Source organism: Sinohyriopsis cumingii, chromosome 18 (assembly GCF_028554795.1).
Source record: "Sinohyriopsis cumingii isolate HCF-2022 chromosome 18, ASM2855479v2, whole genome shotgun sequence".
Lineage (NCBI taxonomy): Eukaryota > Metazoa > Mollusca > Bivalvia > Unionida > Unionidae > Sinohyriopsis > Sinohyriopsis cumingii.
This window is the reverse complement of record NC_142978.1, coordinates 44,515,071-44,541,657: the sequence shown is the minus strand read 5'-3', so window position 1 is coordinate 44,541,657 and position 26,587 is coordinate 44,515,071. Positions and strand designations below refer to the sequence as shown.

General features: G+C 33.8%; 1 long non-coding RNA gene across 1 annotated transcript; it reads left to right on the top strand.

Annotated features, from left to right (window-relative positions):
• The first annotated feature begins 11,432 nt into the window (after window positions 1-11,432).
• LOC149776525 (uncharacterized) lies at window positions 11,433-21,412 on the top strand. Its single transcript, XR_016416223.1, has 4 exons — window positions 11,433-11,608; window positions 13,212-13,277; window positions 19,784-19,861; window positions 20,909-21,412. It is a non-coding gene; the product is annotated as an uncharacterized LOC149776525 (long non-coding RNA).
• The last annotated feature ends 5,175 nt before the right edge of the window (window positions 21,413-26,587 follow it).

Below are 26,587 nucleotides of genomic sequence, written 5' to 3'. Positions count from 1 at the left end.
TGACCAAGTATGAGCAGCTCCGTCGTCAAAAAACTCTTTCTTTGCTTTATCAGCGTCAGGTATATCGTATTCAGCCTCATCAAGATCAAATAAATTCATATTATATTTTAGACAAATATCTAAATAAATAATGAATCACTGCAAATGGATATTAGTCGGTTCGTTGACTTGTTGCTATAAATCGTGCAAACGTGAATTCTGCGGCGAACACATGCAGGCTATTCGTGAGGGTAATTATGGACCAACTAGATGTATAAAATGTAATATTGGAATCCGAGGAAAAACTTGTTTGTGTTTACGCTGTGGCGGTAAACGTTATCGAGAACTTAAGAGACATTATGACAAAAAAATTAACATCAATGACAGAATCATCAAATGTGAAGAGGATTACCTTAATAGGTTTTCAAGCAAACTTTGATTTAGACAAATGATATTTAGTATATGAATTCCATATTCAGGAAGCATCTAATCTTTGATAAATACGAAGCATCGTGAGATGGTGTTGTCAGACATTGTAAAACAAAAAATCCAGTTGGTGCTGTTGATAAATATGGTTATCGAAGATTTACTGTTAATACCGAAAAGAAATATTACTTCTGTCACAGATTCATTTTCGAATGTTTTAACGGATTGATCAAAGACGGTCTTGTAATTGACCACATTGACGGAGACATTAAATAATTCCATACAAAACCTTCAAGCGGTCACGTCGAGTGAAAATTCTTCACGAGGAAATACTGGTGGTGGACGCAAAAAATCTAAGGCTGTTAAATCAATAAATGCGGAGACTGGCGAGGAGATGATATTTCAATCGATGTGTTCTGCTGGTAAATATTTTGGTATTAATTCAGCCTCAGTGCGGCGTGCTGCAGAAAAAATATATAAATCAGCATTTTCATATAAACTTGGAGACTGGATCGAATTTTATTATATTCCACTGATACTCGATGAATAAATTCATTTCTAACATTAAAATTATATTTTTTTTTACTTAAATAAATGATATTTGTATATAATGAATGAAGAAAATATCAACAATGTAATTGACGCCATCGAAGAATTAAAAAAGAAAAAAATAAGATTATCAGACGAGTTAGATACTGAGAAGATCGTCGCGGTTTTTGATACGCTTGCACAAAATAAACACGAAGGTAGATATGTTTTGCCGGCTGAATATAAATTTATAAAAAAGATTCAGTCAGTGATGTATCAATCGTTGGCATCCGTCAATGAATCACAAATTAAGGATTTTGTTGCATTATCTGGAACCGTCGAGAAGATCAGATCGGAGTTGTCTGACGAATATGAATCAAGAAAAGTAATTAATACTCGAGCAAGACAATTAAGAAAATTAGTAAATTCTAGAATTAAAATTTACTGAAATTAAAATTTACTGAAATTAAAATTTACTGAAATTATTCTGAGAATGAAAAAAATGGTAAAATTCTGTATATATTTGCTTTTTTTCTGTAAATATTCTCTCTTTTGTCGTTTTTTTTAGTCAAATTTGCTATTTTTTAGTCGATTTGTCAGGGACAATTTGTCAAATTACAGTTTTTTTTTCAGGTGAAACCCCGAGCGATTCTCTAATTGATTTATCGATAAATTTTTAAAAATCAGCAAAATTAGCTCAAAAATAAGATTTTTAATGCGATTTTTACTGATTTTTCAGGTAATTTTCGAAAAAAATCATCGTTTCTAACAAATTTATCGATAAATCAATTAGAGAACCGCTCGGGATTTCACCTGACAAAAAACTGTAATTTAACAAAAGATATTATTTCTGAGAATTTAAAAAGTATCATTTTTGCTAATTTTTACTGTTTTTATAATCTATTTTCGCTGTCATTTTTTTACGGTGGACAAATTAGGATCAAGATCCTTAGGATCTTACCAATAAATTAATATTTATCGTTTCGCCACGTAGATCAAGTAAATTTCCAGACTGATCAGTCAATCTGAAATTAATTCTCGATAACAAACGATTATGACACCGCAGATAAATCGGATTAATTGGTTCTTATATAATTAAGTATCCTGGCGGTTCTTTTGGCGAAAATGAATAAAGAATAAATCCCTGTTGAGCCTGATTTGACACAGACGCGTCCGCGCTATAACTGTTTTCGACGACGTCACAATGAAGATTAACCGCGACGACGTTTGTTATATTTACAACATCTGATGAAATGTGTCGTCCGAGTCCAGATTGATTATTATCGTGTCTAAGTATATATGCTGGCGGTAATGATTTTCCCCACGCAGCGTGTAATTGAGGAAATGATTCATCAATGGTGTCAGTGACAGATTTTCTTAATTCGGGTACATTATAATCTGGAAATCCAAAATTTAACAGTGACGATTCGGTCTGCTCGTATGCGGTCAAAAATGCTTGTTTATTGTCTGATTTATCTTCAATTATCATCTGAATTAATTGTGTGTGTATATATTCCATGTTGGATGCAAGCTGATTTAGTATTTCTACGTATTTAATAATCTACATAAGCTTGATACATTTAAAATGCACTCCTGAAAATATCTTCGTAATAACTGTAGCTGTTTTTTATGTTCAACTAAATGTTGTATAAAAATTATTGAAATATTGGACAGATCATAAAATCCAGTATCACCTTCTGGTCTTGTAAAAACCACGTTATATCATCTTTTCCTCTAAAAATAAAAATATTATTTGATAATTTTTTTATATGGGTTATTAATTGTTCGTAAACTGGGTCAATATTGTGATAAGATTTTCTGTCGGTGATATAATCAGATTTTACAGGTTCTGGCGGTATAGATGGAATTGGTGGTCTAACCTCTGTCCAACCTAGAACGGTTCTTATTTAACTTGCATAAATATCGACGATATACGGTGATGTTATCTCAATGATCGAAGTCAACGTCGGTTCGTGTGCGGATATTTTTATTCCAGGTTCTTCTCCGGTTATATTATTTATCCTATACAATAATTCATCATTGATTTGTTTGACCTGATAACTACCTGTTGGTAATCCAACAACAGTCCAATCTGGAGTACCGGAAGTACCATCGGTACTAGGTTTATTTTTATTAGCGAAAACAATCGAATTATTTGATAATAAACCACCAAATGATTTAAATCTAATATTGGGCCAGCTATGATAAACTCGCAGTTGTGATAGCGCGATCTCGTGGACGGAAATTGGCGTCGGAAAATTAATGTTAAATTCTGGATTAGTCGAGCTTACCGAGATCATTATTGTTCTGCGTGGTGTTGTATTTGTCACAATCTGTTGCAACTCCGACATTATTAATATTCGTAGCTTTAATATCTTCCTGATTATAAATTTTTATCATCGCGGAAAATTCAGAATAAGATATATTTCCTTCATTGAGACTTTCCGACAACAACGAAAATAACTTTGTGTACGCGGTCGTTGCCGTGTGTAATTTAAGCACATACGAGGATAATTTTTCATTTGTGCACGAGGATAATTTTTTTTGCAATAATATTAAGGACGCCCGCAATTGTTGTTTCCGCGGAAATACAAATTGTGACAGCGACGGGTGCCATCATTGTTACCGCGGATAATATTATTCCGGCGCCAGCAACAGTTGCTGACACCGAGTAAACAACGACGTCGATGATAACTAGTCGTCGCTGATATTTTTTTATTTTTGCCGTGGTTACGTCGATGATATTTTTCAACGAATCCTGCTATGTGCGTGCAAGATTATATCTGTACTCGGACGTGTCGCTCATATTTTATCTTACTAAGTAAATAATTGAGGTGTTTCAGCTATAAATTCCATACACCACCAAAATCTGCTGACACCGCTACCGCTCTTTCAGATGGTTCTAATGTAAAAATTTCTTCGACGTCTTTATTTAGTAAAACATTTAAAAATCCAAGAAATCTATCGCTGGTATGTCGCCATTTGTATTCTTTGGCGATTATTCTGAATCTCACTGAGGAAAAAACATATAATCTGTATACGCCGGTAACTGTTACTGTGTATTTGAAGGTGTTATCTTCTGGTGTCCACGTTGCTGATCCTGACGCCGTTGTAAATATCATATTATTGATCTGTGATGATTTTATTGTCGGTGGAAACTTAATAAAGCTTGTATCCTCAATAAGTGAAGGAATTATTATGAGATCATATGTATTCAAAGTGGCCTCGATGCGGTAGATTTTTTCGCCAATTGCATCAGCAGCAACTTTGATGTCAGCAATTTTAGTGTTGATGTCAGCAATATCTAATTTGTATTTTACTTTATCAAGTTTTAAATTGATAGAGGAATCTACTTCCTGTCTCAATTCATCACTTTTTAATTTAATAATGGATTCTAATTCTCTTTTGCAATCTCTATGGGATTTTTTATTATCTTCGCTGACTTTTTTGATATCCTCGTCAACTTTTTTGATATCTTTGTCAACTTTTATTTTATCAGTCTTTGAATCTAACTTATTAGTGATATCTTCAACAGCTTTTTCAATCTCATCACCAGCTTTTTTGGCAATTTCTTTCAAACGAGCAAAATCATTTACGTGGGTGTTATACTCGGTTCGTTTAATTATATCAGTTAATTTGATATTACTTGTTTGTAATTTTCCATGTTGATCCTGAAAAATAACAACTTTGTCGGGATCTATTTGTGACATTGCTAATAAATTATTAAGATCATCTTTTGTTGCATACTTGGATAAATCAACGTCGGCAGTTTTTTTTGACACCCTTGATAGAGATCTTCCATAAATCTCGACCATTATTTTATCGCGATTGATTTAATTTATGAGATGTGTACCTAAGTACAACCTTGTGATATGGTTTTACCGACGTTGATATTGCATCAAGAACATTAATTGCTTCACTGCCACATATCGGTGGATCGGTTAATGTCTGCCTCGGTAACGTTGAATACCAAAATTGGAACATTTAATTGTTTTGCATAGTTTAGAAACTCTTTTGGTAGCGCTAACCCGTACGAATCAAAGTAAATAATTTCACGTGGATTTATCGCGTAAGATACCCAGTGCGTTCCTGGACCAACACTGTCATCGAGATTTATAATTCCAGTTTCGTTAGAATTTGGTCGAGCCGGTAATTGATCTCGCATAAATACACCTCTGAAAAATCTTATTTTTTTATTTCTTGCTTTGTTAGATAAATCAAAATTTGACATTGGCGAAATATTTAACGGGTTCTCGGATACGTTCCTGGTAGTCGAAGACCTTTTCCGTACCACAACGCTGCCGTTCCTGGCAACCTTAGGCCGCGACCTTTTTTTTACCGTATCTTCCTCCAGTTATTTTTTGTGCTACTTTACTGCCTGCGTACCCAGCAGCACCTAATACGGCACCTTTTGCTATTAACGGAGCCGCAATTGCTTGCTTTTGCAATTAATGCTGGTATTAATCCAGCTAAATGTGGGAAAAAAACCACCAACTTTAATCACATCTTTGATGGCACCCGTGGAAAGATTAACCTGGACACCAGTATTTGCTGATTTAGCTTTGGTGAAATTTTTATGTTGAGTTTTAGTTAGGGCCAATTTATTTGGTCCACCTTGAATTTGAACATTTTTTAACGTTAATTTTACTCCACATGTTTTTGTTGTATTTGATTGAAGTTTTTTCACCTGACCGGGAGTCAGAGTCACACTAACATGATCGTATGGCATTTATAATTACGCGATTGATTTAAATTTAGATCACATTTTTTCTACTGGTGCGTCAATGACTCTCATTCGCCCGCTAATACCTTCAAGAATCATAGTTCTATCGCTAAGTATGACCGCGATTGCTTTGTATCTGGTTCCGGCGCCTGGAGTTAATCTTGCTTTAAAATGTATATCAACGACAGATTGTTTTACTAAATCGAGATGTTCCAATGAAAAATAATAGATCGGATAATAATTTTTGAAATCTAACTGTGATATTTGTAATCCGGTATCAACATTTTGATCTCGACCCATAAAACTTAACAGGCGATGATATACAATGAATTACCATCAAAATTTATCGATATCTCCTCAGATGGTTCTTGTTGCCCATTTATTCGCAACGATATTTCGCTAGCGTTAAAATGATCAAATATCATATGACTAGTTAACTGAGTATATCTATTAACGTTTTGAATAGCAACAAAGATATGTCTGGGTGCAGAAACACCTTGCTGTGATGCCATATGCCAGGTAAAATTACCGTGAACATTGCTAGTGATACTATCAGTGGTTGTTGTCAACCATGACATCACCGATTTACCACCTTGATCCATAAAGGAAAGTAGTCTACTTTCTTCAGTTATTGATGGAGTCATTGCTGGCATCCACAAGGTAAGTTTATATAATACCACCTTGCCATTATCCCCAGCACCAGCACCAGCTTCTCTCCAGATTGCATTATCGCTGTTACCTTTTCGATAAAGAACAATTGTGTGTTTGGCTCCAAAAATTACTTTTCTAAAATTTCTGCAAAATCCTAAAATATGTGATAATGGAATCGCGCAGGAAAATCTTCTGCGATCACCTGATAGCATACTATTGCGTGTTAAAAATCCCAGATTATATTCAGTATTAGTGTTTATAATCATGTTCTCGATTGGAGCGTCACCAGGAGGAGCACCACGATCTTGTGGTCGTCTCACGATAAACTGTGTATGATCAGCGTGATCAGAATTATCCTTGGCAAACATCATACTTGGACCAGCTGATCTAGTAAAATCATCTGAGTATCTAGCTAGGCCTATAATTGTCGTAGCAAGATCAACATCATTATTGATTGATTCAATTTCCCTCCCATCAATCATATACGCGGCGCTTTTAAATAACGCCATAATACCGTTATTGACAAATCCGACCTTAAAATTTGCTGCATATTCGGTGTTATCATTTTTTATAATTTCACCTACAACCTCGATAAATGCCTCAGATGGTAAAAATATCTGGTTGTATCATGAACCTGAATTTCAATTATGTTATCACTATTTGGCGTTACTGTGTCATACGAATAATACTGATAATCACGCACTGACGTATCTTTGCTGACGGGTTCATCCATGTCAAATGCCTCATTAGATGTCCGCGCAAACATTTTATTATAAAGATTATCTTCTAAAACGAAGACCACTTCCTGATATCGCACTAGTATTTATCATTTTATTAGCTTCCTTTGTTATTTTTTTTATTTATTTCCTGATCTACTAATTCTGTTAGTTTTTGATTCGCTGCACCATTTATTATCTTACTAATGTCGCTGGGCATCACCGCGGTGCTAAGTAGTTTGACCGGAGCAGTGATCGGTTGTTTTTTTCTGCGTATTAAATTTGTTATTCTGTCCTTGACATAGTTAAAAGCTTTACTAGCAATATTACCAGCAGCAGCAGCGGCTTTATCACGAACAAAACTTATAGCTTTCATTGATAATTGTTTTGCAACAGATCCAGCTTTAGGAACTATTCTTGTAATAAAACCTTTAACAACATCACCAAGTCCATTTCCGTGAGTAAATTTATACATAGGCAACCGAGCATTTACTACTCGAATTTGCACAGGGTTACGATGATGTTTGTGAACGATCATTTTATTTAATTAATTATTTATCTAACAACTAGTTGTTGTGATCGTCAATAATTTCATCGATGAGGTTTCTGTAAACGTGAACGTCCATGACACCACCGCGGAATAATCGCTGACAAATATCGGTTGCCTCGTTAATTATTTCTGGTGAATTATTTCCAGCTCGTTTCCCTCCAATAAGAACTTCTAGCCGAGACACGTCATTGATAACACTATCAGGACAGACAGAATCATAACCTCTACCGATGACACCAATAGTTTTCATTCTTTGCTCAAATATGTATTTTCTAAAAGTTTTATAATCTGGATCATCAAGATTAACTCGTTCATTTTTATAAGCGAAATATAACGCAGGAATCCAATCTGGTTCGGTAATAGTATCAAGATGTTTTTTTAATAGATATTTGTTTTTATCTTTGTATTCAAACACAGCAATACGTTCTAATTCATTTTGCTCTTTAATTCTTTTGAGAGTGTCTTTACAGAAAAAATTGGAAGTAATTAAGCCTTGTAAATGTTGAATGATCTTCCGGTATATCAAAAGGTTCTTCTTCCTCCGGTTCTTCTTCATCTGGTTCTTCTTCCTCCCGTTCTTCTTCATCTGGTTCTTCTTCCTCTGGTTCTGGAGACATTTGTTTTAAATTTACCTCCTCAATAAATTTTTGATAATCTGGATCATTTGGATTATATTTTTTATCATAATAAGTAAAATATAATGCATCAGTCCATTTGGATTGACCTACACGATCAGCATAGTCTTGGTATCAGATATTTATCTCTTTCATCATAATCATGTGCAGCCATTTCAATTATTCTATCGCGGGTTTTAAAAAATGTACGAACATCTGGTCTAAATATCCACGAAAATGTTTTAGGTATTTGTCCTGTAGGCGGTTGTTGCTGCATCGACTTTTTTTTACTTTATTTATTTCAGCAACAAAATCTATATAATCCGGATCTTTTAAATTTATTTTTATTCTTTTAGATGCAAAATATAACGCAGGATACCAATCGTCTTTTTCAATTTCATCAACAAATCCAGGTTTCAAATATTTATTTCTTTCATCGTAATCATTTATAGCAATTCTAATTAATTCATCTCTATCTTTGAAAATACTAAGAGCTTCACTGGTAAATATTTCATGTGGTTCTGGTTTTAGTGAAGGTAGTTGTTTTTGTTGAAATGTACTATAAAATCTAACTATCGCATCTTGATATGCAATAAATCTAATATCATTTATTCTAGCCTGATTAGTTCTATAATATATATTATGCATCCATTTATACCATGTATCACGAGATATATTTTTATTAGCATGCTCAGGTTTTAAAACACGATTTCGATTATTAAATGATATCACGGCAATTCTAGTTACTTCATCAATATTTTTTAATCCTCTTATAAATTTAACACTATCTTCGGTAAATGTATCAATCGCAATAATCCTAGCAGCAGCTTCTCTTGGTTCATCATAAGGTGTAGGTTGAGTTTGTTTCTCAATTCGTTCTAACATCGGAAGAATACCTCGCTTTTTAACATCTGGATCTTTAACATCCCCAAGCAGGATTCGCTCAGTGGTTGTAGTTATTGGTTTAAATAATAACTCATTTGACTCAGTAAATCCTTCTCTTGCATCCTCAACTGCTCGTATTTTTCTTTTGACAGATTCTCTCACAGGAAGATATTTTTTATTGCTTCTAATCGCTCTCGTGCTAATCTAGCAGAATGTGGTTCTCCGACACTCATGAGTATTAAATTACTAATAATTTTAATTCATAATAATAAAAAAATTACGGATTGGTCTCGACCAAATATTTTAAAGTTTTTTCACTGTGAGCAGCAGTGAGCGTGAGTACCTATGTGATGTCACATATGTTGGCTTGATCAAAAATAACGTCCCGTAGCAGTTTTTAATTTTGAAAATAAAGGTTTCTAAAAATAATTATTTCGTAGGATCCTTCAAATGTGGAAACAAACTTGGTCTGTTCACCCTCACTGCTACTTCAGTTCTGCTTATTGTTACGTCCAATGAACTTAAACATGTAACAAGAAAAAAAAACAAACAAAACCCCAACAAACTTCTATAATCCAAAATATAAATTTATTTCCCTAAAATGTAAAGTCAAGCAAAGCGAAATAATTAAAAATAACGTACAATATGGTATGAAGTCCTAGAATTTCCCCAAAGTACTATCACTTTCACAGTAATCCGGAAATGTTCAAGATGTATTCGGAATGAAAGTTCTAATGTGCTTTTGTGCTAGCACCACAAAAACAGTTTTTAATAACTAGAAGTTTTTATTTCAAGGTAAATCCAGTGAAAGTTGAATGTTACAAATGTCCTTGACTTTTTCAAGGTAATTCAAAGAAATTAATACATATCCGAGTTCTTGAATAATTTCACAATAATCCAGTAAGGTACTGTCTGTTTAGGATAAATTACATCAGCTCTGCGATTTCAAAGTAAAATAAATAAATAAATAAAAAGACTGGTATAACATAGAATGATACAACTGCGTATCTAATTCCTTCATTTAATCACTATATACACAGCAAATAAACAGCTAGAGATTATCATAATATAATTCTATGCATTTTTAAATTTTTCATTATTGCGAAATACTTTAGCATTAAACACGGGAATTTTTATATTAAAAAAAAAAACCCATTTGAAATAATTTAACCAATCACCAGCTAGGGCTGTCTGATATTCTGTAGTCCAAATGAATTCTCTAGAGCACGTGATATTGATCTGACCCATATGGCCTATTTTGTCTGAAATATAATGTTGACATGAATTCAACCTTGATTTATGAATAAAAATAGTAGAACGTATTGTACATGTACTCTACACACGCGACGTGAACTCACCTTTAACCGCTATTGGTAATAAGAATTGGCTCAACGGATGGGGTGGGGTCAAATATCACGTAATAAGTTTAAAGTTCTATAGTATTACCTTATTTAAAAAAATATATTTAAAGGTTCATGGGGCAATTAACTTTACCGAAAATGTATTTATATGATCAAAAATAGGCAATTTAATATAGAATTTTATGGCATAGATCACGTCATTTAGATAGTATAGAGCTATAACTATGCGATTATCCTGTTGCATGAAGTCTCATCAAGATGCAACGAGCGTTACATTTTTCTTATACATTCGGCCTTGCGTGCAATCCACGTGCAAACATCAGTATGCCAAGTAATGGGGGCTGCCAGATTGGTCTTCTTCTAATCAGCTCGGCCCCTTGACTGACAGTCATATTACGCGCATACCCGTAACCCGAAAATACATTTGTGGTCAGTACTGATAATAGCAACAGAACTGCAAAATATTCCTGAAATGTGTACTTTATAATGACTTATTTACTTATATTTTTCTTCTTTGCATCTAATCTTTCACGGAGTTTATATCTTCTGGTAACATCAGTCTTTCGTTCTTAATACCAGTCTTAAGATAATGAAACGTATTTGTCATTAGCTACTTATCCTAAATAAACCTTTAATGTATCGATACGGAGATGCATATTGAATTGATTGCATGTACGGTAACTATTCTAGTTGCAGTATGCGTTTCCGCTCGTGTGTGAAAAGGTACTTCCCGCAAAAGAAGAGTGCTAATTAAATTAAGAAAAAGGTAAATTTTAATAAAATTGTAAACTGATCAGGTAATATTTGTAAGCAGTTGCACACGTTGCAAGAAGTTAATTCGTAAAGTTAGGTGGATGTCACGATCGTCACTAATCGTGAATGTCAAACGAAGTATAGCGCAATATGCTCAACGACGGTGAATACGAGATCGCTCACATGCGAAATCGTTGGAACCAATAGTATACTAGTATTCAGTAAAATAATTGTAAGATTCACTCTCATTGGTTGTTTCTCGAAATGCTGCAGGATGCTGAATCTTTAGTACTGAAGAGTACAAAAATGTACAAAAGTCATGGCGGGCAAGATGTTTCGTATTTTTCGTAGACCTAGTAATTCACCTAGACTGCGTTGTTTTATAGCCGAAATTGTTATACAAGAGACTTAAATGCATCGAGGTAGGTAGATTTATATTATATTTATAGTATTCGCATATCCTCCCATTTGTTTGTAAGCCCTCTGTCTATTTCTGATTTTTAGAATAGTCTGTTTCAGTAGTAGCCTCGTCCTACATGTAAGACCTCGACGCTGATATTTATGTTGTGGGCACCATATCACTTAAACGAAAATAATATGTGCTATGTCTTACATTGTAGGACTATGTAGAAGGAGTGCCATCTGCATCCAATATGTGCAATTTTTTGTTCTAATATTTCAAGAACAATTTGAACAAATAAATAGAAGGAATTCTTGTATACACGTGTTCAAAGAGATGTAAATCCCAAATTTATGGAATTACTGAAAGTTTGAAAGACAGTAATTTCAATCACAACTGTGCTTGAAAACAAGCTGGCCCAAGCAAAAATGGCGACCATGTTGCTAAAGAAGCTCCCTTTTGATTAAAAAAGTCAGCAGTGTTGGAGACCCACCTGGAGGCAATCAGTTTAGAAGTCATAAATCAGTGAATGCAATGGCTAAGTTTTGTGCATTTTTGATATCTTTTATTCTTTCTGTTTTTCAAATCTGTACGGTGGTACAATCAAAGGGTATGGTGTGAGAATACTTGAGTAGTTCATAACCAATCAGCAGCATAACAGGCAGTCATTTGTATAATGTAATGCGCAGGTCAGGGTTATTGTTGCTTACAATTTACTCTTCAAATTATTTATTTATTATTATATAGTACATTTACAGGAAAATTTAGTGTCAGGCTCTGCTCTGTTTTGAGAGAGCATGCCACTAGCTTCCCATCCGTCCGTGTTTTTTCCCAGTGGTTTTCCAGGTTCTTCCTCCACCAGATATATTTACTGTTGTGTAGCATGAAAAATGGCCTTAAGCTAATCATAACAGTGTAAGACATCAACCCTGATATTTATGTTTTGGGGATTTAGGTTTTACTGACTAAATAACGGTATGTGTAGTGAGTTCCAATGTTGACTAACATCAGAACAAGAAGTCAAATTGTCAGGAATATCTCACACTCTTGGCAGCCTGTCTCCACATTTTTCTACAAATTAAAGTAATACAGTTTAACAGACTTTACTAACTCTGATGTCTTTTTTCTAATTAATTCAAATTTTCACATAAGACATGATTTCAAGTTCGTTGGCCTACATTTCAGTTGGCAGTAATGCAATGGAAGTCAGAAATGCCAAAATTGGTTAAAAGGATGAGAAGTATCTTGAATGAAATGAAGCTATCTAAGCACTTTCTTAATTATTAATATATTTTTTATTCTTTTCATTAGCTAAGTGTACTTCAACTTTATCTGATTTCAGCATTCCCAAAATGAAGTACATACTGTACGTACAGCAAGAGTAGTATATGCCTAAATACTGTGTTCTCAATGCATTGAACAATTTGTCTCCAAAACATTAGTCAGTTTGATTGTGTAAAATATACAAATTCACTGCTTATCTATAAATCTGCAGTAGAATGGAATAAATTGATACAAGTTGTACTCTTTAGATTAACCAGCCATGCTGTAAGAGTAGAGTGTATGACTTAAAATTTGTATGAAGTTGTTCTGGTGGCAAAATTAAATTATTTTTGTATTTTCAGCACTGTATACCTCAATTTTGCTTGAGACGACCTGTCAGAGAAACCACCTGGTGTCACAGCAGATAGGTAAGTACCACACCCAGACAGGAATACAGAGCTGAAACAACAATGACCACAAACCATAGTAGGAGGTATAGCGTGACCACTCTTTTTATTGTATGCATAATGATGCATTAGAATTTTATTTTACATGTATCAGTTAGTTGCTACCATGGGTAAAAAGTTGATTGCATAATCATTGACCTAGTAGTAAACTGAACACCCATTTGTTTCCAACCTATCAATTTTGGCCATTATTTCTTTTTAATTTTGGTTACAATTATTCACAATGCTACTTTTAACCGATGTGATGATAGAGATTTTGTGATTTAGGGTTTTGTTAGCTTAGCCACCAATGTTTTGTTTTCATTATTTGAAAATATGTTTAAAAATTTCTGAGAACATAAAAGTTATTTTAAGATCTTTTAAAGCCCACATTACCCATCCATTGATAATTGTTAAGTTTGGAAACAATTTATTATCCATTAGTTATTTTTTTATCTTTAGATTCATTACAAATCAGATACAGACATGCTTCCAGGGCATCAATCATGCAAAATTTGTATGAATTTCCCAAATATTGATGCACAGGAACTCCAACAATTTAAAGTCACTCATAGGAAAATGTACTCTGCACTGTAAACAGTTTTTATTTAAAGTACTTCGGGTAAGTCACACCAGTAGAGGTATCGTCATGTTTTTTGCAACATAAGTCTTTTTTCAGGTAGGCAACTGTTTACATCTGGATTCTTCAACTTGACATCAATGGTTCTTAAACTAGATTTTATTGGCACATTGTGCCCTGTAGCAAGCATTATGTCATAGTATAAGCCATGTAAAAAGGAAGTTTTACAAGTGCATGTTAAAAATACAGCCTACCCAGAAAAAACAAAAAGGCTAATTCCCTGCTTGGTTCATCTTCTTTTGTTCCGCAAATACTGGCCGCTGACACTGATGAAGACAATGATTTCTGTTATTATGAAATATATCTGATTACTGGAGCTGGGAAAGTTTTAATGGAGATACTAGTGACTGATTGGTGTTAAATACGCGTCTGATGTACACTCTGAATGGACAAAATAGTTTTTCCAGTCCCCCCCCCCCCCCTTGAGCAGTAAATCAAAATTTAATGTAAAGCAGACATGATACAAAACCTAATTAATTTCATACAATTTAAAATTAGAGTGCACTTTCATTTCTTTTCTCAAACAATTTAGCCCTGCTGGATCATGTGCTTCAAAACTATACAGCCTTTAAGGGTTAAGACCTGTTGAATAAATAAAACTAACAAATGATAATAAGAAGTACAGTTATTTATTTGGTCAAAACACCTCTGTCGGAGCAAGCAAGCTATGGCATTTATGGACCTTAAAACCTAATACAGCATTAAAGAACAGATAAGAAATCTGTCAGTAGTGTGTGTGTGTGATTTGGATTTTTAATGTAGCTTTAAAAAAAATTGAGTCATATTGCTATGATGCCTGCACTGTGGCTGTTTATAGTGATGGCTAGCAATTGGGCATCATGCTGCAGACATGTAACATAATGTCCTAGCCAGTCACATTAACTTAACACCAGGCCAGCCAGTCCTAAAAATAACATCTTAATGTTGAGCGCCAAGTGAGGCAGCTGTTAGTACCATTTTTGCAAGAATTTGGTATGACTCAGCCGAAGTTCTAACCTGCGACCTCCCACATCCATGGTGATGCTATAACCACTTAGGCCAACCAGAGCAGTCTAATCATAGTATTCAGTAAAGCACTAATTTGAGAAAGTGAAACTTTGGCACAGCTTAAGTTTGTAAAAAATTCAGTTTTGGAGCAGAAGTATCAAAAAGATAAAAGATAATACCTTTGAGCACTAGGAAATTGTACTTAACTACCATAAAGAACCATTGTCTGTCTGTATGCTTCTTTACTATGAAAGGAAGGTTCACAGAGAGGAGTTTCAAAACACAAGTAATCTGGCCAAAATAAGGAGTTAATCAATTGGTAATTAAATATTAAGCATAATCATTGTCAGAAATGGAAAATCACATATTCTGAGAGCTACATAAAAAATGGAATATGTGTTATTTTGAAAAATTATCTTTGTTCCTTTAAATATTTATAATTTTAAAAGATGAAGTTCCCTAAAATTATATAATCAATGTACCATTAAAAAATTTGCTGTGAATAATTAGATATTTGATACGTGGAGTAACTTAGTCTTTAAACATGCCACAGTTTGTATGCAACATGTCATTTTCAGTTAAACAGCTTATTTCTTTTTCATTTTTCAGTTACTTTGTTTCAAACGGTGATAAAATTGATATAGTGAAGGTTTCTTTTTTATTACATTTTCAGATGCAAATGTACTCGTTGCTTGAATATATGTTATCTATAAAGACTGGCATTCTCAATTTTTTTTTTTACCTATAGACTATAATGAATGATTAGTTTTATTGTAGAGAATATAGAATATAATTTTATTTTTTTGTGCATTATCAGATTTGATATGAGGACTTTTAATTTTTATTTGAGATCCCACCAATTTGTTGTACTTCCTGTTCAGATAGAAGTTACATTATGATGAAGTAAACAATATTTTCCCAAATTTGAATTAAGAATATGCGATTTCATCGTGACTTTAAATTATAAAAAAGCTGTCAACATTGCGTGAGGTTTTTCTACTTATTGATTATGGAATTTTGTATTGTTACAGGAGGCATAACCTTTAATGAGATTTTAAAAATAATTTTGGGTTAAGAATATCAGAGTATTATTATCTTTATTGTTAAGACTCTTTTCCTTCATAATGGGTTTATGATTTTGATTTCAAGTCCATACTCGTATGCTTTGACTGAATTGTATATTGATTGGGTTTTAACAGCCATTTAACACATTCCATATTATATGGACCATTTTGCAAGAGAGGATAAGGAGGAATCTGGGACTTCCTTATTTTTAGTAAACATTTTCTATATTAAAATGAAGTTAATAACAGTAAATTTGTCATATACTAGGTTGGAATTAAGAAGGTATATTAAGATATACTGTTTTTATTAACTTCAAAGAAGAACCAAATTTTAATGCCTTATAGTCTCATGTAGCAAATATAATAATAATAATGAAATAATGAGGACTTTGTATAGCGCTTAATCTTTAGAAGCTCTAAGCGCTTTACAACATTAGATAACACCTATAAGATAAAAAAACATATATAATGATATAATTACAAAACAAACACTACGAAATTAAAAAACATAACAAACATGCTGAGAATATTTAAGGTAGGAAACATTAGGTCTTTAAGTTTGTTCTTGCAGTCGAAATAAGTGAGTTTTTAGTTTTAGAGCACTCTTGAATGGGATCAGTGTCTTTGTGTCTGAGTTCAGTGGGCAATTCATAACACGTTGCTGGGTCCTGGTATGCAAAAGAACAATGTCCATATGACTTTGTTTTCATAGTGGCAATAATGAGTATATGATTGTCAGAAGAGGAGCGTAAGTATCTTGCTGGTGTGCACATATGGGTGAGGTCGGATAGGTATGTTGGACTATAGTCCGACAGTGAAACATTGCACAGAGAACAAATTTTGTGTTTGATTCTGGATGGAATGGATAGCCAGTGTAGGGTACAGAGCAGTGGGGAGGTGTGCTCTGATCGTGGTACTGTAAGTATGATCCGAGCAGCTGTGTTTTGAAGTTTCTGGAGTAGATACTGAGATGAACCAGACAGAATTAATTTACAATAGTCCAGTCTTGAAAGTACTAATGAACACACAAGAGTTTTAGTGGCATCAGCTGAAAGATATTTGTGAATGGAGCTGATGCATCTCAGTTCAAGATATGTAGCCTTGCATATGTTTATGACATGTTGGTGCAATGTGAGAGTACTGTCCAGAGTAACACCTAGGTTTCGTACTGATTGTATGAATTTAATTTTGGCGTTGCAGATACTTGTTTGAGGTAAAGGATGTGAATGAGAAAGTCTTTTTGTTGTGATTAGAATGGCCTCAGTTTTATCATCATTCATCTGCAGCTTGTTACATGTCATCCATGATTTCACAACTTAAATGCACCTCTCTACACCTTGGATGATAGCATCAACTTCAGTTGGGTGGCTAGATTTGTATATTTGGGTGTCATCAACATACAATTGGTGAGACACAAGATGATGATCTATGACACTTGAGAGCGGCTGAGTGCATAGAATGAAGAGAACAGGTCCAAGAACAGACCCCTGTGGAACACAATATAGATCAACTGGGCGAAAGTATATTCAATTTGTAGACACAATATGTGTCCTGTTGACCAAATAGGACTTGAGCCACAGTAAGGCTGTATCATGAATGCCAAATACGTACTGGAGACGGTGAAGTAATATATCATGGTCTATTATGTCAATTGCAGCAGACAAATCAAGGAGGGTGAGGACTGTAATCTTTCCGCTATCCCAAGCAGATAGAATGTCATTAACTACTTTTAGAAGAGTAATTTCAGTTCATTGGCAAGGGCAATAAGCAGATTGTACATTACTGAAAAGACTATTTGAATTCAGATGAGATACAAGCTGGGGTAGAACAACCTCTTCTAAGATTTTTTATATGAATTTGAGATTACAAACTGGCAGTAGTACTTTAAATCGTTATGGTCTAGTGTTGGTTTCTTCAGCAGAGGCTTTACAATGGCAGTTTTGAAAAATTAATCTTTTGCTTCGTCTCAAGTTAATATCAGACATTACTTGTTTTCATTGATATTTGTGTCATGAATCATTCATGCTTTGGGCTAATACAAGATGTAATATTTGTTCTGGCAAACCATAATACCTGCAGAAGGAACAAAAATTGGGACTTGCTATTTCTGTGTTTCCACCTAGTGAAATGATAGCTTGCTATAATCACTTGAACTTATTTCCCAAGCTACTAGGGAATCTTTGTATTTCTGAAGAAACAAAAAAAAAATGCCAGAATATGTAACTATATTTTGACTAACCTGACCTTTATTCATCTTCGTTGTGACTTAAACTAGGCTTGAAACAATCATATCTTGCATAAATTCAAATATTTAAAAGCCATTTTCATCCATTAAGCACATCAACTTGACAACAACAAAATATGGTTCACTTATTTTTATGTAGGATAATCAAAGACATCATTTCAAGCCCTTTCGGCTTGATGCATAAACTTTCATTTCATTCTAGGGAGAGTTATTGTTTGCCAATAATATCCTACACATTATGTTTTGTTAACTTGTAGTTGTGTGAAATTTATAATTTTATTGGTGAACTTAAAGCCTGGTTTGACAAATCTCCAATTAATAACGAAATACAACATTCACCCAGTGAGGCAAATACTAAATTTTTTATTTGACTAGAATAAAGTTTTACTCTACCAGTTATGATACGAATATAAAAATTAACATTAATGACCTGAAATCAGTCATATGAAGGATTGTTAATGGAATATATTCTATTACCCTTCTGACAACAGTTACATGTAATTAAATTTAGACCAGTCTGCTCACCGTCTTGTAAACATTTATTAGTACCGAAGAGTGAAAACTTGTACGAGTTTGATAAAAACAAATGGAAAACAAACTTAGTGTAGAATGTATGAACTTTTTATCGCAGTGCTTTAAATGTTTAAAATGTTCATCAAATATTACATTGTATCAGTTTTTCAATGGGGCTATCATGTTTTATAAACACATCTCTTTGTTCTTGTTATTTCTATTCCATCTTATGATTATTTAAATATAAGCAAATGTAAACTTTGTCTAGCTAAGACTTTAATATGAACAATATAATATTTTTAAAAAAATTATATATCTAAAAGTTTTGTAATTAAGCTTTTCTTTTGCATTATATTTTTTCGTATAATGTATTGAATAGTAGATTGCAAATATGCAATTTTTACCTTTTATAGGCTTCTTTATAACATAATAAATACATGCTGTCCCAATTTTGTTGCGCTTATTTTATCCTTCAGATGTGTTGATTGTATTTCACTGTATGCAAGAAACAATCTTCTTGTTTTATCTTTGCAGCCTGAGTGAGTAAAGAATGTAATATTCAGGGCCGTCCATTTAGTACATGCGCATGGAGGGTGGATGTGGATGTGTCTACTGATGATGTATGTACACATATGAAAGGGGGTTGTGGGGGTGAAACCTCAATAATAATTTGTCTAATACGTAACCTGTTTGTCTGGGTTCAGTCGGCATTTGAATTTTATTGGACACTAGATCAACTTTTTAAAGTTACGCAGCTTATTTCTTTGGTGCAGCAAGACATTCTACAGCGGTGATATATCTGTGTTATTAAACACATTAATATTATTAATCCTTGATCATTTCTGAGTATTAAATATGGGCCATTCTTTAGAATTCTGGGTGTGTGTGCATCAAGCATACGTACACAAGGGTGAGATGTAAAAAAGCATGGGGGGGGGTCAAGCTTTGCCAGATTTTTGTGTATGTATTAAATGGATGGCCACTTGACAGTTAAAGTGGTATACTATCTAATTTAGTATGTTTCCTTTGTCAATTTTAGGTCCATTGCCCAGCGGATCTTGTGATCTGTGCTCTGACCAGTGAAAGTATGTGAATTTGCTAAAGTCACCCAAATTGTGTAGGTATTTCTCATATGGGTCTCCAGATTTGATTGTGCTTTATAAAGTTTTGAAACATAAGAAAGATGGAAGAGGAGAGATCGAAATTACCACTTTTAACTTGCAAACACTGACATTTGCATATATGATTAGCAGCATATTTTATACCTAGATATTAATGTGAAATTCTATGCTAAATCATAATATTGTAAAATCATCACAATTTTTCAGTTGCTTTAAAATCAACTTAATTTTCAAGAAAAAGTAAGTAAATAATTGATATCATGTATGTGTATTTCTAGCATGTAATATTTTCCTCATTTTATTTTCCCTCACAAAATTCTCTAAAATGTTATACTTGTTAAAATTATTCTCAGTTTAGTTTTTATGACAGTTTGGAAATCATGTATTTCTATGTTTGTGTGGTAAATATGGAAAAACCTGTCCATCATTCATCTGCTAAACAACCAGAAAAATGAAAACAAAACATATCGCACTGCATCCACGCAGAGTTTAAAATTTTTAAGGATAACACCAAATCTGTCAAAAAGTATAGATACTTAAATTCAACATATTTAACTTTGAACAACTTCTTTTAAAAAATCACTGAATATATTTTCATAAATTTATCAGAAAGTATCAAGGCATTATGGTGATCCACTCTCCTTATATCACGACTTTTACTCCACATAGAAAAATTGGTAAGCAACTCTCTCACAAATATCTGTGCAACAAAAGTTTCACATTAAGCACGAGTGTATTAAGTACTTTATAAATTTTTCAAATGAATTTGATTAATCATCAGATTTGGCTGTCAGTACTCAAAGGGATAATCTTTAAAATGACTTAAAATGACAGGGATCTTTGCATAATATCTAGCTTTGAGGGACTTCCCATAATAGATTTCAGCATAATAAAAGTTTGCTTGTAAGAATGATGTCATCCATATATAATAGTGGTTGATGACATTTCCCTGTTAGTGTGTCTGTTTTATTCTGTAGTAAAATCCACATGAGATGGAACAAATTACAGAATTATCACATTAATTATTTCTTACTTTTTTGCAGAACCTCTCTTGAGAAGATCCTAGATACTTTGACAAGTGAACAGTGCTGCAGTAACCAGTTTCCAAGAAGGAAATAACTCTGATCAATATAGACAGAAAAGAACATCATACATGATTTCATGCAGATGTTCACCTGAAATAAGCTTTGCAGTCCTCGCTGATTGACATGTGTAAAAAATACTACAATTTAATTCATTTGAGCATTAATATATAGTGAGATTAAAACAAAGCATCATCACATTGTTACATCTTAAATGTTGCCAGCATGACAGTCTCGTTGGAGCATCGGTGGTTATTCTGTTGGTTATTTGCAGCATAATTGATGATAGAAGCCAGATGATCATTTGGAGTAATAACTACCCATTGTGTATTTAATGATTTTATAAGCTTAAGTTCATAAGCTTCTAATGAGATAATATTGGACGTGATTACAGCAGATTGTACACCATTTTAAATGTTTTGAGACATCAACCATCATTCTTCAATAAATGTTTCATTGTCTCTATTGTGCTTTTGTCTCACTTGCTCATACTATTGAAAATAACATGATTAATTGTTATTGTGCATTAGCTGAAAGATGAGAAAAAAATTCTGTAATGGAACAACATCCAGCTTTCTGTTACCATTTTTTTAAAATTTTTTTGTTCCACCTTAAGCCAGACATTCATTAAAGTTCAGCTTGTATGCTTCTCTGATTCAAAAGAAATGTTTCTGTGAGAATCACACAGAATTTACTTCTCTCCTAGTGTCTGCTTTTAAAGGGCATGGTGATTTTTATTATATTTTCGTCAGCAATATAAAATTTTAATTCAATACATAATTCCCCCAAAGTGTTTCTCAGAGGTTTTAGAATAATGTATTTTTTGTGGTAGTAACTTGTAACATTATAACCATTTATTGTAATAACAGTCAATTTTAGTGACCTAAATGTCACTGACTACTAGAGCAACAGTCATAAGGTTCATACTAGGGTTATCCTACCATTTTAGTGTCGCTCACTAGTCTGGCTTCATGGTAGGGTTATCCTACCATTTTAGTGTCACTGTCTAGTCTGGGTTCATGTTAGGGTTGGCTTACCATTTTAGTGTCGTTCACTAGTCATGGTTCATGGTAGGGTTATCCTACCATTTTAGTGTCGCTATCTAGTCTGGGTTCATGTTAGGGTTGGCTTACCATTTTAGTGTTGCTCACTAGTCATGGTTCATGGTAGGGTTATCCTACCATTTTAGTGTCGCTCACTAGTCATGGTTGATGGTTGGGTTATCCTACCATTTTAGTGTCGCTCACTAATCAGGGTTCATGTTAGGGTTATCTTATCATTTTAGTGTGGCTCACTAGTCTGGGTTCATGTTAGGGTTATCTTATCATTTTAGTGTCTTTAGTGTCCCTCACTAGTCAGTGTTCATGTTAGGATCATAGGAATATCAAACACTACTCTGCTTCCTTACATTAAGAAGGTAACCATGACTGCATGGGTACCTCATTGATATTTTAGTTATAAATATTGATTGATTCATTGATTGAAAGAAGCAAGTGTAAAGATGTAGTCATTCAAAAGTCATAAAAGATTATACACTCAACAAATGCTGCAAATATGGTTTAAGTGCAACGACCCACTTATAAATTTGTAAAAGATCTTGATGGTTTCATGGGAGCAAGTAGTGAGTTATCGTTACTACCTAGGTGCCACCACTGCTACTGGTCAAATAATCGGATTACATCTGTACTTTACCTTCAATAGATAAACAAATCACTTCCTAGATTGAATTTTGAGGTTAAAATTTCTTTAAATGTTGGGTACTTCTATGGCACTGAGGGCGGTGAACAAAATTTAATCCCCAGACATCTATGTACATTTGACTTACACAATGAGTTTTATTTACAAAACCATCTGAAGACGCAGCCAGAAATGGAAACTCTTAGGAAGCTACAAGTCCATGTGGCTGTACTGAATTCCCAAAGTCCTCCATGTAGCTCTGTACAGTGACTGTTGCCTGACATTTGTGACAACATTTGATGTTTTGGCTAACTTAGAGCTATCTGATTTGACCTTGCCTTACATGTTCACCCAAACACTTCATAGCTTGAATCATGAAGTTAAATGTTCTTCAGTTATGCCAGGTATGTGTTATTGTGTGCCTATTTTGTAAGAAATGAGAGAAAAATAAGTAGGCAAATAATAATTGAACTAATGATAGTTTTAGCCAAAACATTTACAATTTTAACAATGAAGTAATTTTTTAAATATCGGATCAATATTTTTATTTGTCTTTGATTGCTAGTATAATGTGTACATCCATATATAAAAAAATTTGTAAATGCATAGTTGGGGAGAAAATAAATTCAATCACTTCCATGTAACATGTTCAGCTGGCATAACTTTTAAGTCCAAATGAATTATACATGACACATTGACACCTTCAAAGAGTAAACTGTTCATGAAAGAACTATACTACATGTGATCCATTTTTAAAGAATTTCTACTTATGCTTCATTAATGATGTCATGTAATGTGCTAAGAAACACGCTTTAACTTACAAGCCTTTCAACCAGATTGTCTTCCTGAAATCCTCACATTTCTTGAACTTAATTCTTCTCAGCTGGATAATCATTAATAGACCAAATTTTGATTCCATGATCAATACCTAAACATACTTTGGAGCATACATTGAGATATAAGTGTACATCAGTTGCTGGACTGGTAACAATGGAGCTGCCTATATATTTTCAAATAGCTGACCACTATTTCTCATTTTATATCAACAACTCAAAAAATATAAATGATATTGCTTTTATGTCACTTAGACCATAAAAAGTATTTCAGTGAGTAGTGTCTTCTGCTACATGTTATTATCTGCCATTTAATACTATATCTATAACGTACTGGTAAGTCTTAAGATTAATGGCAATAGGATGCAAACAATAATTTTATATGAAAAAATTGCATCACAGATCAGAAGAATCTTCATGAAATGAATATGAGGATTTGAATTAATTAATCATATGCTGTCCAACAATGGATCTTCCCTATCGGTAATCATATACTGTCACACAATGATCTTCCCTATTGGTAATCATATGCTGTCCCACAAGGATCTTCTCTATTGGTAATCATATCCTGTCCCACAAGGATCTTCCCTATCAGTAATCATATGCTGTCCCACAAGGATCTTCCCTATTTGGTAATCATATGCTGTCCCACAAGGATATTCCCTATTGGTAATCATATGCTATCACACAAGGATCTTCCCTCTCAGTAATCATATGCTGTCCCACAAGGATCTTCCCTATCGGTAATCATATGCTGTCCCACAAGGATCTTCCCTATTGGTAATCATATGCTGCCCCACAAGGGATCTTCCCTATCAGTAATCATATGCTGTCCCACGAGGATCTTCCCTATTGGTAATCATATCCTGTCCCACAAGGATTTTCCCTATCAGTAATCATATGCTGTCTCACAAGGATCTTCCCTATTTGGTAATCATATGCTGTCCCACAATGTCCCACAAGGATCTTCCCTCTCAGTAATCATATGCTGTCACACAAGGATCTTCCCTCTCAGTAATCATATGCTGTCCCACAAGGATCTTCCCTCTCAGTAATCATATGCTGTCCCACAAGGATCTTCCCTATCAGTAATCATATGCTGTCCCACAAGGACCTTCCCTATCGGTGATCATATGCTGTCCCACAAGGATCTTCCCTATCGATCATCATATGATGTCCCACAAGGATCTTCCCTATCGGTAATCATATGCTGTCCCACAAGGATCTTCCCTATTGGTGAAGTGCATAATTAAATTAGACCTTATAGTCTGATTTAACAAAAGGAAAAATCCCTCAAAGGGGCAAATGCTTGACTGTCACGTTATTTTTTAAGCATTTTGTTAAATCATCATTGATACATTATAAAACTCCACCAAACCAAATTTTTATTAAAATAGTATTTTTCCTACATGTCCAAGTTGACATGTTTGCATGATTCCTGTCAGTGCAGTACAAAATTCTTGGTGCCAATCTGAAATCAATATGACTTCCACAGCAGTTAATTTGAAAATCTTATTGCTCAAGAATATCAGACACTTTCAACACTTAGCAGTTAAAAGGAATAAATGTCTTATCTAGAATTTCTTTAAATTCTTTTTAGCCAGCATAATCTGTTTATTTGAGTGATTCTTGTTTTCAAAGCAAATCATTTTCAAACGTATTCAGCAGGCATATGCACAAACTGGGATTCATTAAAACAAAAAATTATTGTTTGTGTTATCATGCTCATAAACCAGAGTACACAGCTGTAAGCCTGAGACAAACCCATTGACCGTAAAACCAATAAATGTGTATTATCAGTTTGTTCACTGAATGCAAGTAAATAAAAACTATACTCAAATTTCACTTGTATACGTACATGTTGCTGTGTTCATAACCTTTGATTATCATACGTGATAGACCAGAAGACGTGCATTATTAAGACGAATCCAGTCATACCTTGGAATGAAAGTCGGTTCAGCCGTTTGGAAGAAAGGTGAATTTATGTGGCTTTTAGGGTTAGCGATTAGGGTTAGGGTTAAGCTTTTCTGGAGAAAACGTATGAACGGACAGGCCAGATTTAACAGGATTTTACTGCAATACGTGTATCATCAGCACTGATAAAATGGTACCTGGATGATGCAAATCGGTTTAGCGGTTTGCGAGAAAAATAAATTTTGGTGACTTTTAGGGTTAGGGTTAGGGTTACAGTTGTCTGGATATAACGTACGAACCGAAATGACAGTCTTGACAGAATTTTTATGTGCAATATTGGCCTCATCTAATCCGACAAACAGGTACCTCGCTCATGAGAATCTGTCGAGCCGTCTGGGAGAAAAGTGGATTTTTGTCTTTTATGGTTAGGTTTAGCGATGAGGGTTAGGCTTCTCTGGAAATGACGTACGGAGGAATATTATAGTTTTCACAAAGTTTTCATTGTTTGAATACCGGGTTCTGAAAAACTGGTCTGATTCCCCACAACATCCGGACAATGTCAATGTCATCGACTGTCTTTATTTATACCGAATTATACACCATCTCAGAGCTTTATAATTCATAATGAATATAATTCACAATGAATACCGAAATTTAAGTGTGATTCGAACTAAAACTGTTAAGTTGTCCTTTTAATGTATTGACTTATTTCATCAAAATTTTAACTGATAGCTGCTCTCGGTTTAGTCACTTTTTTTCTAACATAATCGCGCATAGAGGAATATCTTTTCCCATTCTAATGGCTTTTAAATTTAAACATTTGCATGCTTGAAGTGTTCACAAATCTGCAATCGTTGCTGGTATACCGAAAACCTTCCGAATGCCAAAACGTATTAAAATTTTGAAGAATATTTTTTAAAAACATTTTATTTAAGATAATATTTTATTTCATATCAAAGCAATTTAATATATCTAATATATTATGTTTAACTTTGCAGCATTGTGTAAGAGGTCAACAGAGATAAATTAGATATTATACAAGACCATCCTTGAATAAGCATAAACGTTGCACAGTTCATTACATTTCACATACATACATCTTTCCTTATACACGAGGATTATATTGAATATGTCGAGAAATTAGTATTTGATATGATCTGATAGACAGGAAGAACAATCCAGCTAATGACTTTTGCATTCTTTGCTCTGCTTGCAT